The sequence below is a fragment of the Alligator sinensis genome, unplaced genomic scaffold (genome assembly GCF_000455745.1).
Source record: "Alligator sinensis unplaced genomic scaffold, ASM45574v1 scaffold1046_1, whole genome shotgun sequence".
NCBI lineage: Eukaryota > Metazoa > Chordata > Crocodylia > Alligatoridae > Alligator > Alligator sinensis.
The window spans coordinates 1,717,352-1,728,109 of NW_005842174.1; the positions used below are offsets into that span (position 1 = coordinate 1,717,352).

The 10,758-nt window shown below is 49.4% G+C and overlaps 1 protein-coding gene across 1 annotated transcript in view; it reads right to left on the bottom strand.

Moving 5' to 3' along the window:
• The window catches only part of RBBP8NL (RBBP8 N-terminal like), a 33,806-nt gene extending 23,376 nt beyond the window's left edge, over positions 1 to 10,430 (bottom strand). The window contains 1 exon segment of the mRNA XM_006025939.2: positions 10,305 to 10,430. The gene's annotated coding sequence lies outside the window, so the exon portion shown is untranslated.
• Between the last annotated feature and the right edge of the window lie 328 nt (positions 10,431 to 10,758).

The window sequence follows — 10,758 nt, forward strand, 5'->3', positions numbered from 1 at the left end:
ATCTGCCTTAGGCAGGAGAGCCTTGGCTGCATGCTGCGGCGCTGCGAGACAGCAAGGGCATCATTTAGGCAAGAACGGGAAGGGCCAGTAGCTCCTGGCTCCCTGGGTGGGTTTTCCAGCCAGCCTTTCCCAACAGTTCAACCAGCTTCGTCAGCTCCACGTCCTACTGTCGTCCCTACCGCTCCCCACAACTTGGGATGTGGCTTATTCTCTTCGTGGTGAGAAAAAGGCACACGGAGTAGCCCCTATGGGAATAGACCTGGTGGGAAGACTCATACGACCAAGGGTATGAGATGCTGGGGAGAGCCCTCATCTCACAGAAAGCAGTGGGAGGTTTGGTGGAGCAAGGTTTCTTCCTAAGGGTTGTCCTAGCTTCTACCACCGTGTGTCTCGTACACGTGCACATTAGATGTACGCGCGCGTGCTTTGTGCTGCGGCAATCAGCTCCTTCCTGCAGGCAGGTGTGCTGCCCTAAGTGCAGAGATCTCCTTCTTGCCCCACGGGATTCTTGCTGGCTTCCTCCAACCTGCCGGCGCCAGCTCCGGCCATGGGGTCCTGAGCAAGACAACTAGTTTTTACTCAATTGTCCTAATTTCTTCCCGTCTCCAGGCTGTCGACACTATTCCAAAGAAATGGCAGAGCAGCCTAGTGTATGAGAGCCTCTTCTGAACCATCTTAGGACTTCTATGGCAGAGATGTTATTTCCTATTAATTATATGGGGGGGAGGCATAAGACTCCTCTTTCCCCCCAAAAAACGCCTTTCCACAAAGACGAGCTCACTCCATCTAAAGGCCCATGATCTCTTTGAAGCATTGACATCCCTCACGCTTGTCAGGTCGGGAGGCACATATGGGATTTACCTTCCAGTCTCACACCCTATTTTGAAAGGCAGCTGCCTATTGTGTCCTCTCTCACCCTGGCAGACCTGCGCGCTCACACCCACACCCCCTGCCTCTGTCCAAGTGAATCAGATAATTGTGCTTTTAGCTACCCGCTGTCATGCACAATTACAGCTTTTGGGGCTGCCCTCTGGACACCTGCCTTTGAGAACATAACCCGCCGTGGTTTCTGGTTCCTCGGTGATTTTCCCAGCCTGTCATTACTGTCAATGGTGTTTGTCAGACTCATTCAGAGCCAGGAGTTAGCTCCTCTGGGAAGCTGCACCGGGGCAGGACTTCCATGCGGCTCGGATTGCAGCTCGAGGATTGTGCCGGTGGCAAAAACTCCACCCGGAGCCCCGTTTGCTTTGTGGAAGCTGAATAAGAGGCAATTAGCAAGAAAACTTGCCGTGCGCCGGGCCCTGCAGCTTTAACACTGCGAGATCGGTTAAGCGGAGTGGCTTATGCTACCAGATCTTTCCCCATCAGCCGTGTTGGAGCTCTTCAACATGAGAATGGATTTATGTAATACGCCTTTTGAAACATGATTACCGGACTGGGACGGCTTTCGCGAGCCAACCTTTCATTCCTCGGCGACTCCTACCCGCTCCTGCCTAATTTTAGAACTATAAATTGAATTTATACTGAGCCAGGCTGGACAATCAGTCATGGAAAATCTGCAGTGCCAGGAGTATTTTGCACTCCAGAGTGAAGCTGTTTGGCTTTCCTGATGTATTGCCTACTTTGCAACTTTTGCCGGGCATTTATTTATTTATTTTATTTGTGCAACGGACTTAAGGTGGCATCCTACGATGGAGCTCGCAGCTTGTGAAGAACAAGCTGTGCTTCACTCTGGGGTGTTGCAAAGGCGCTGGGAAGTTGCAAAATGTGCCATGTTAATGCAAAGAGGAACTGCAGGATTTGTGGGCTCTGGGTGTAGGACGTGGTGGGAGTTTCTGCACCTCGCAGAACCGGGCAAACCGCTACCAGGCAGGACAGCAGCGTGCTAAAGCCATCTCGCATGGGGGGGGAAGTCACTGTGCATAGTACGGGGCAGTGCAGATTGGTCTAGCTATACTCGTGCAAACCGAAGTAGCTTCATCGGTACAAATCCCCGGTGCACATACTGGTGCGTGCATCGGTCAACTATCTACGTGGAGGGTGCCTACAGCAGTGCAAAAACCACAGGGCACACACGTCCCTGCTTTATTTGCAGGTACAAGTGATATGATGGCCTTGATCGAGGCAACCTCATTAGTGTTACCATGATGGCTTTAAAACCAGCTAACCTTGAGTGGCAGCGAGGTTATTTTGCAGCAGGGGGCTGCAGGGAACAGCCCGGCTTTGAAAAGGAGACACAATGCCTATTTATTACATTCAGATGGGCCCTATTTTAGTGCAAGAGAAAAATGATGGCAAATCTAGCCAGGGAGGGCTTAGTGCTCAAGTCCCAGCCTGCAGAGTTACTTATTTACTTAAATCCCGTAAAGTATATGTTACCAGCATACAGTGGGGAGGGAGGGGAGGAAAGCTTTTTTTTCCTTTTCCAGCTTGCCTCTGATGACTTCTATTGTCTGCTGCGACATACAGCCAAACAATGTTTGTGGTTTTCCTTTGCCATGTGAATGCACCAAAGAGCCCTTTCATCTCTTTTGGGCATGATCAGACATCCATGGGGATAAGACTTTCAAAGGGGGTTATTAGACCCACCTTTCAGATGACCAGTTCCCTGTGCATCCTCATCAAAAAGGGTCATCATTTGAAGCCTGCCAACAGATCTTGCACACAAGAGCAATCTCATGGGGGGGGTGGGGGGGTGGTAATGACACCCCTTAGGTCAGGTCATTACACTGTGATTATAGGAGACATTAGTTGCTTGAAATACCTGACCAGGATTCTGTGGGAATTGGGGTTCTGTTTTGCAAGATATTCTGCAATTTTCTATCTCTGCACTCATTGCAAAAAAAAAAAAAGGGTTGGGGGGGTGGTTTGAAATGCCATTTGAAACGGGCTTTTCCAAAAAAGCACCGGTAAATGCTCTTTGAAACGGGCTTTTCCAAAAAAGCACCGGTGCAGGTCAATCAGAGCTCCCTACTTTTGCAAAAGTGAGCCATTCCGCTTATCTGCTTTTGTAAATGCTTCGCTATGAAACAAAATATACTTTGAAATGCAAAGTGGCTTTGCAGCAGCAGACTGAGAGGCTGCTTCTCTCTCCTAATCAATATGTTACTGGAATCAAGTTTGTGGGAAAATTTTCAGCCAGCTCTAGCAGTGGACTCCCTTTCCATGAGATGCCACACAGTGCCCCTGGCAGGTTAAGGCCAGGACTGGAACGACAGGAAAATGAATGGGGCATGGTAGGCTTGTGGAGCTGAGCACCATCTGCTTGGCAAAGAATGGTATTACATAGTTGTCCACGGCCAGCCTCAGCACAGGCCAGATCCAAAATTTACTGACTTCAACAGTAATCTTTGCATTGATTTCAGTGGGCTTTGGCTGAGCACCTAGGCTTGTATCCAGGGGTGACTGATGGTGGTGATGATGGAGAAGAAAATAACAACGCTTGATCTTTCTCTAAGGGGAACCACCTACTGCTCCATGAAGGTTTCTCCCCATTTTACAGGTAGTTTCATTGAGATGCTGCGATGTTTAGCTCAAGGCTGCATGGGGAACAAGCGGCAGAGCCAGGACCAGACTGCAGAGCACCTGACTCCCGATCGAACTGCGCTAGCAAACTCCACCTCTCAGTCGCATGCCTTCCCCCTTGAAAAACTCTTTCAAAAGAAAAATCATTTCAAAACTCTGGTGGCCAAAGCCCTGGAGAGACCCTTAGTAGGTTTGATAACAATGCAAATGACTGCTGGCTGGAATGAGAACAGATTGAATGGGTGCCATGGACTCTGTACTGCCAACAACTAATGGAGAGTCTCCCTCACCTCAAGCAGCAAGGACCTGGCTATGAGTCTTATGGTTCTTGCCACTGGGAAGTTCCTACTGGCCCTAGTGAGCAGAGCTGTAACTCTGAAGTCCCCAGGTCGTTATCAGTGCATTACGCTCTCTCCTTATCACCACCTATGGCTAATTTTGACTCTCCTTGAAAGATTCACCCCATACCAGTTTACTTCAGTCCTTTTTAAAACAGTATTTCTAACATCAGTGTTTCCATGTCAGGCTGGCGCTTGCATTCACAGTGACTACACCCCAGTGCTGGCATGCAGACACACATAGGGCTTAGATAGAGGGAGCGGGGACCTGAGAAGTTTGCAGTTGCACCCAAGCTTTCCCTGCTGGACCCAAGTCCCATTTGGCCAATTCTCTTTAGCACACCAAATTCATGGTTGCACTGCGGCAGACCGATTTGTGGAAAGACAAGCTATTTTGCACCTCTGAATTCCCCTGTCGCCACAGTAGTCAGAACAGGAGTGCGGCCAGGGCAGGATCATGGGCATTAGCAACACCAGGTCTGGGAGGACTTCAGGAAAAATGCTCTTCACCAGCTCAAAAATGCAGTGTGCACATCAGTCTGGCTCTTGTTCTGCTTCCCCTCCAACGGGTTTTATCCCGCACATGATGATTTGAATTGGAGAATTAAGGAAGAATAAAGAATTTTTGTCACCAGAATTAACATAACGCTGTCACGATAAATTAGCAAGCTCTGCTGTGGCTGAGTGGCTCTGTCCTAGTACATCTGGCCTCTCTAGGAAATGATCGTGCAAATAAAGACAATCCGTGTCTGTCCACTGGATATGACGCATGCAATGAAGCTCTTAACTGAATTGGCTTTTGCCTCTAGAGCTATTGAGAAGAATGGTCCTGGAAGGGCAGGTGCTGCCTGGTTCCTGACAGCCCCCGCTGAACTGGGGATGCCTTTTGTATGTCTTTGCACCGGCTGATTTCTCCTGCACATGGGAACCAAACCTAAAGCATAAGACCAGGAGTTTTATATCAAAGGAGCTTGGACTGGTGGAGGTAATGGAAGGATGTCTCCTCCCCAAAGTGACACAAAGCAGCTAGGAACGGTTTGGTGTTCCTCATACCAGGTTGCATCTCCTTGACTCTCGAGGGCCGGGTGGCTGCAGGTCACCTTTCTTGTATCGGTCAGGAATCAATACAAGACATTGTGCTAAGGCAACCAACAAGCTGCTCCCTGTACATACCCATCCTGTCCATCGAAAATGACCTGAAAAGCCCTTGCTTCAAGGCTCAATGAGACCGATACACCTGGAAGGGATTGTGTGCAAGCAGCTTCAACGCCAAATGCAGCCTCAGCGCCAAATGCTCCAAGTTCCTACTCAGGGATACAGTGTGAAATTGTTTCAGGGCACCAGCACCATCCTCATGCTTCAGTGGCACCCACAACAGCTTGTTCTGCGATCTTATCGGCTCTCGCAAGCCGAGCAGGGTCGTGCCAGGTCAACCTCGGCTTGGGAACCCAACCAACGACATTCAAGTGCTATCAGGTGCTTTGCGGGTAATGTGGCATGTGGCAGTCTTTGCTCTAAGTCAGCACTCAGCCGGTGTTTGCAGCAGGGTGCTGGGCGGACAGAGGGACTGTCTTTGAGATAAGGAACCGGATGGTGTGTGAAGGAACCAGCTTCAGCTTCCTGATTCTTTGGTCAGCTCTGGCTGCGATGAAATTTAAAACTACTTTATGCCGCGCCACGGGAATGGCCCCCTAAGCTAATGCAACGTTGCTGGGACTCTGGAAATCCTCCTTGTGCCCTGGAGGCATCCTCTAGCATGGTGGTCCTCGGTCTTTTTTGGATTTGAGGCACTCATCACTGGACTCGAGGCACCCCAGCATAACTTATGTGACTTGAGCGGCACCCGATTTCATAAACTAATTAATAGATTACAGTGCTTATACCTCCTTGCAGAGAGGCCTGGCATTGTCCAGGCAGGGACAAACCTGAGCGCGGCTTATTTGCTTAGTTTATCGGCTTATTTCCTCACATCTCACTTATCTCCTCTCACCTTGGGGCACCCTTCAAAAGATCTGGAGGCACCCTGGTTGAGAGCCAGCGCTCCAGCAGGAAGGGAGAAGTGCAGGGCCTGCCGGCGGTGAAGATCAGAGGAGAGGGGAGCTCTGCAGGGATCATTTGGATCACAGCTTGTTGGCCCTACCTCAGTGCATCTGGCCTTTGATGTAAAGCTGGGGTCTTATGGTTGTTAAATCTTTCTCTTTTTATAACGGCAGTGGGGCTAAACACTAGGGCTGGGGCCAAATTGCTTCCTGGCTCATTATAATCTGCCTCCTTCAGTCCCTCCTGCTATCTCAACCAGCTGGTCTTCTTCATGCCACCATGACAGCTGCTTATGCTTCTTTTCTGCTGCCCTGATAACAAAGCCATGATGGTCCGTGATCATACAGCCCCCAGGGAAGGGATACAGCAGTAAGGAGAATACCCCAAGCTTCTTGCTTACAAAAGGACGGGTAAACTGTATCCCAGTGAGCCTCCCAGCCCCTCCAGGCTCAAATCCTGCAGCTGCCTCCTATCTCTCCATCTTGCTAAGTTGGCACTGAGGCTTTTGCTCCCAAAGCGTGGCGAGAGCTGTAAATCAGAAAAGGTTATGGCAACTCACGATTAGTCAATATTTGGAAAGTGCTCCAAAGGCATCCGGTGCCGCTCTGGTGCTTATTCATTCAGATTTAAATAAACTCAGCACGCACTGAAGAGACAGAAGTGGGAGATATGGAAACCCTGCCACGTGTCTACTTGAACCTATACCCCCCGCTACAGTGAAATCAGGGGAACGACCAGCTGGATTACATATCTCCTCACCAACGCACAAATGCACCCTGAGTGTCTGTCCGGCCCGGTGCACCTGGGTCAGGCGTTGCACCCCCCACTTGTCTCTGCCTCCCTACGACTGGTCTTTAGCAGCATGATCTTCAGGGTAGTGGAATATAGGGGTAGGGAGAGCAGAAAATGTCCATGGGGCCATAAAAAAGCCTTTCCACGGCACACATACCGTGACACTTTGGCAGGCACTCCCAGGAACAGCTTGGGTGGCTGGCCAAGGTCTTGCATGCTCATGCTGCCAGTCCTTAGTCGAGATGCTTGTCTTGCAAAGGGCCTGATGAATGGCCTTTGTTTTCACTGCTCCTTCTGGGTAAGTCTTGGTGCTAGGAGAGATCCTAACAGGACTGCAGCCTAGTGGGCCAGCTTTCGGGATGGCAACGAGCATGTCTGAACTTTACTTCTAGCTGTCTCATTCGCTCACTGAGCGATTTTGGGCAAGCCAAGGACCCTCCCTGTGCCTCCCTTTCCCTGCCAGGGACTGCTTTCAAGACAGGATGTGGCGAGAGTGAATGGCAAGAGCTCTCAGTGAGAGATGCTGAGTGCAGAATACCTTCGCGGCCCGTCCTTCTCAGGACTGCGGCTGAAACAAACAGGAGAGTCTGGTTCCTGCGGGTAGCACACGTCGAACTGCTCCCATCTGCAAAGCCAACAGCTGGCTCTCGCCTTTGCTGCAGCTCTAAGTCAGTCTCTCCAAACAGAGGTGGTTACTACTCCGTCAAGCTAGTTAGCTGTTAAGCGTGACTTGTCCAAATGCACTGCATATTTGATGACTAGTTAGAACATGCTTCCCCCTTCTCGTTCCTTAGCACATTTTAGAAGGTGAAGAAATGTACACAGGCCTGTATCTGAATGAAGGCTTTTGGAGGCCAACTGGTCTCTTCCCCCAGCAGGCAAATAAAGCCACTGACTTCCTAGAGGCTGGCTGGTCGCATACTAGGCATGTGCTTAATATCTTGTTGAGCAGGGTTCTTAAGACACTTCATCCCCAGCATTGTATAACAGCAATGTAATCTTCCGGGCAGATAATGCTGCAGGTTGGAAAGAAATGGCTGAAACAAGAACCCAGCGGCTTGAAGTGGAGGAAGGAGAATTGCTAAGGGAGCTCTTCTCCACCCTGCACAGCCAAGATGCTCTGATAGGTCTCATATCTCTCTGGGGTCCAGGTATCTCAGGGCTCTTGCTGGGACCGTGGGGCTATCACATGGCCCCTAACCCAACAGCCAAACCCAACTCTTAGCTTCTAAGGGATCATATTCTCTCGGCTGCCTAATTTCCCTTGGGGATGTTGCAGTGGTGCAGTGTGCCGCTGAAAGCCCCGCACCCAAACTGACTTCCCGCTGTTTGGAATCCAGCTCTGAAGCTTATGGCTCATGTCTCCACAAGGCACGTGGAAAAGTCAGTCTTTTCCTTTCTCTGAATGAAATAGGGTTTCTGATGGAAGACTCGCACACCTATCCTGGCTACTGACAACAAGAACAGAGGAGATAATGCAGTGCGGAAGAGGCTGAGTAGCAGAATCTCTGTCTTACCCATCATGGAGAGAGATCCCTCTGCTAAAGGAAAGTGACAAAGGTTGATTGACTATTATGAGGTTCATTAAAAAAAAAAAATGATTCACTCAGGCCCAGCACATTTCCTCTTTCTCTGCATAGTTCTTTGATTTCTGTTCCTTAAGGGGACAAGGACTAATGCTTTGTAAAAGGCTTTGTGGCTCTTGACAATGTGAGGGAACAAAAAAAGCCTTGTAAATGCATCAGCTGTTGGATCAGGGAGACACTGAGGGAGTCCCCTGCCTGGGATGTGCTTGCCCATTGCTCAGATGTCACAGACCCTGCAGCTTCAGTCCTTGGTGACCTCAGCATACAACTCCAGTGACATCCAGGGTCCCACTGATGCAGCATCTCAGTGATGCCCAGGCTCTCAAGGTAACATAATGGGTTGGACACTACTTTTGCTCACACCTGTTTCACCCCAGTGCAAATCCATGGACTTCACTGGATTTACTCCATGAGACTTAAGAGTGGGAGGGGGCGATTTGATCATACCGAATCCACTGCAGGTGGAATTATTTTATTCTTAGGCATTGCCTAGATCACTTGCATCGAATCCTGGCAGAGTTTCTGATGCACAGAGAGGAAGGGAGTTAACTACAGGAGACTCCAAGCACCCTGGCCATGGGGAGCTATACAATAGACATTACGGCTACTATCACTGCAATTTCACTGGCATGTCCTTGTTCCTGGTCTTGCAGTGGGGAAGTCCTGTGCCCAAAGAAGCACTGGGTGTCCCATAGAGTACCCTAACACAGACACCTTGGCTTGGCCTTTATGGCAGTATGGGGATGGCCCTTATCAGCAGGTGGCCCACGCATGGGTGCTGTCCCTGCAGCAGGGTGTGGGAAGGTTATTGCGCTTCTGAGCAGAGTCTAGAGACCATTGCAATCCGACTCCCTGCTGCCGTGTAAGGGAAAGGAGCGAATTCCTTTCTATCTAGCAACAAAAAGGCTGATCCAGGGTGGGGAAATCTAACAGCCCAGGTGTAAGTTATCTATTATCAAGTGCATGCATGGATTAGTTTGGCCCATTATTTTGATCAATTCAATGCTTAATGTTCAACTTGTATTCAGCAGTGCAAAGGCTGCCTTGGGCATATCCAGCTCCACCTCATCCACAGGTGTCAGAGCAGGTTGGTCCCTCCATTATACCAAGGCACACAGAGAGGGGGAAAGAAAATCCTCCCAGTTCAACCACCAAGAAGATCTTCACTTCCAACCCAGTGTCCCATCCCTGGGCCCATTGTGCCTGCTAGATTAGACCCTTGCTTGAAGAAGGGCACCTGTGCTAGGAAAGTCCATCCTCTCCTCCAAGACCTCTGCAGCACAGCAGGCATGGATGGAGCAGGATGCTCAATGCTCCTTGAGGAGGTTTAGCACAGAACAATTGTTCTCTGCTTGTTAGGGAACCGTCTTCATGCTTCTGCCCTGTCCCCGCTCTCAGGCTGCAGTCCCACAGGGGCAGGCTCCCGAGGTTCCTTTGAATTCTTTTTCAAATAGTCATGATCTAGAAGAGCCCATGGACGGTGGGCTCTGAAAACCTCAGTAGACCCATATGGAGTGGGAGAGCTGACCTTGCAACATAGCTCCATTTCACATTTGGAAAAAAAAAATCCAGAGGAAAAAGTTCTGACTGCAGTTCTGCTTAAACTTCCCCCACCTCCTCTTTCGACCCGCTCCAGCTTACTCCAGTGAGCAGACCTGTCTATACAATCACAACCAAAACCCAGACAAGCAGAACTGTGACTCAGACAGGATCTCTGCTGACCCAGCCAGCTCCTATAGTTCTCCATCCTGTCTCCCCCTTTCAGGGAAAAGAAGCCTGTTGCAGCAAGCAATGAATGCATTTGATGCTGTACAAGTTGCTAGAATCACAAATCCTGAAACAACAACTCTGCACTTGGAGCTAAAGACTAAACAGAACCTGATTGAAGCCACCAGGAGACAGATCCTTGCTCTGACCCCTTCAGCACTTGCTCTTGATAACAAGTCTTCCTTCACTGTATGTCCAAACCTCCCCTAGTAAGGCTAAAGCAACGTCACTCTGTTTGCTGTGATACTTTACTCACATGGTGAAGCAGCTTCTCTCTCCGAACTCCTCCAACTCAGTCGCTTGCCTGAAGTCGGGATCTGGAGACAGTGCACTGGTCTGCACGAGATACAAGTGAGCCGTGTGGGTGAACTTGCACAGACAATAAGCCATAATTTTTCTTTTCAGTCTAACTTGCTCTACTGGTTTGCATTTCTTTAACCCAGAAGCAGAAAGGAGGCACAGCTTAGTTAAAGCTGCTAAACAGGTTCTGCTATAATACAAAAAAGTGGTAGGACCAGTATAGTATGAACTCAGATAGAGATTTGATTGTTTTCCCATAATTATAGTTCAACTTGGGCTGTTGCTTAAAGTCAATCACATTCACAAACAGGCCCATTTCACAGTGCATCCACCATTCAGCTGGGAAGATTTTTTTTTTTATGTAACACAGCTTTTTTAAAGAGAAAGAAAACCAACTGCATCCTGTTTAA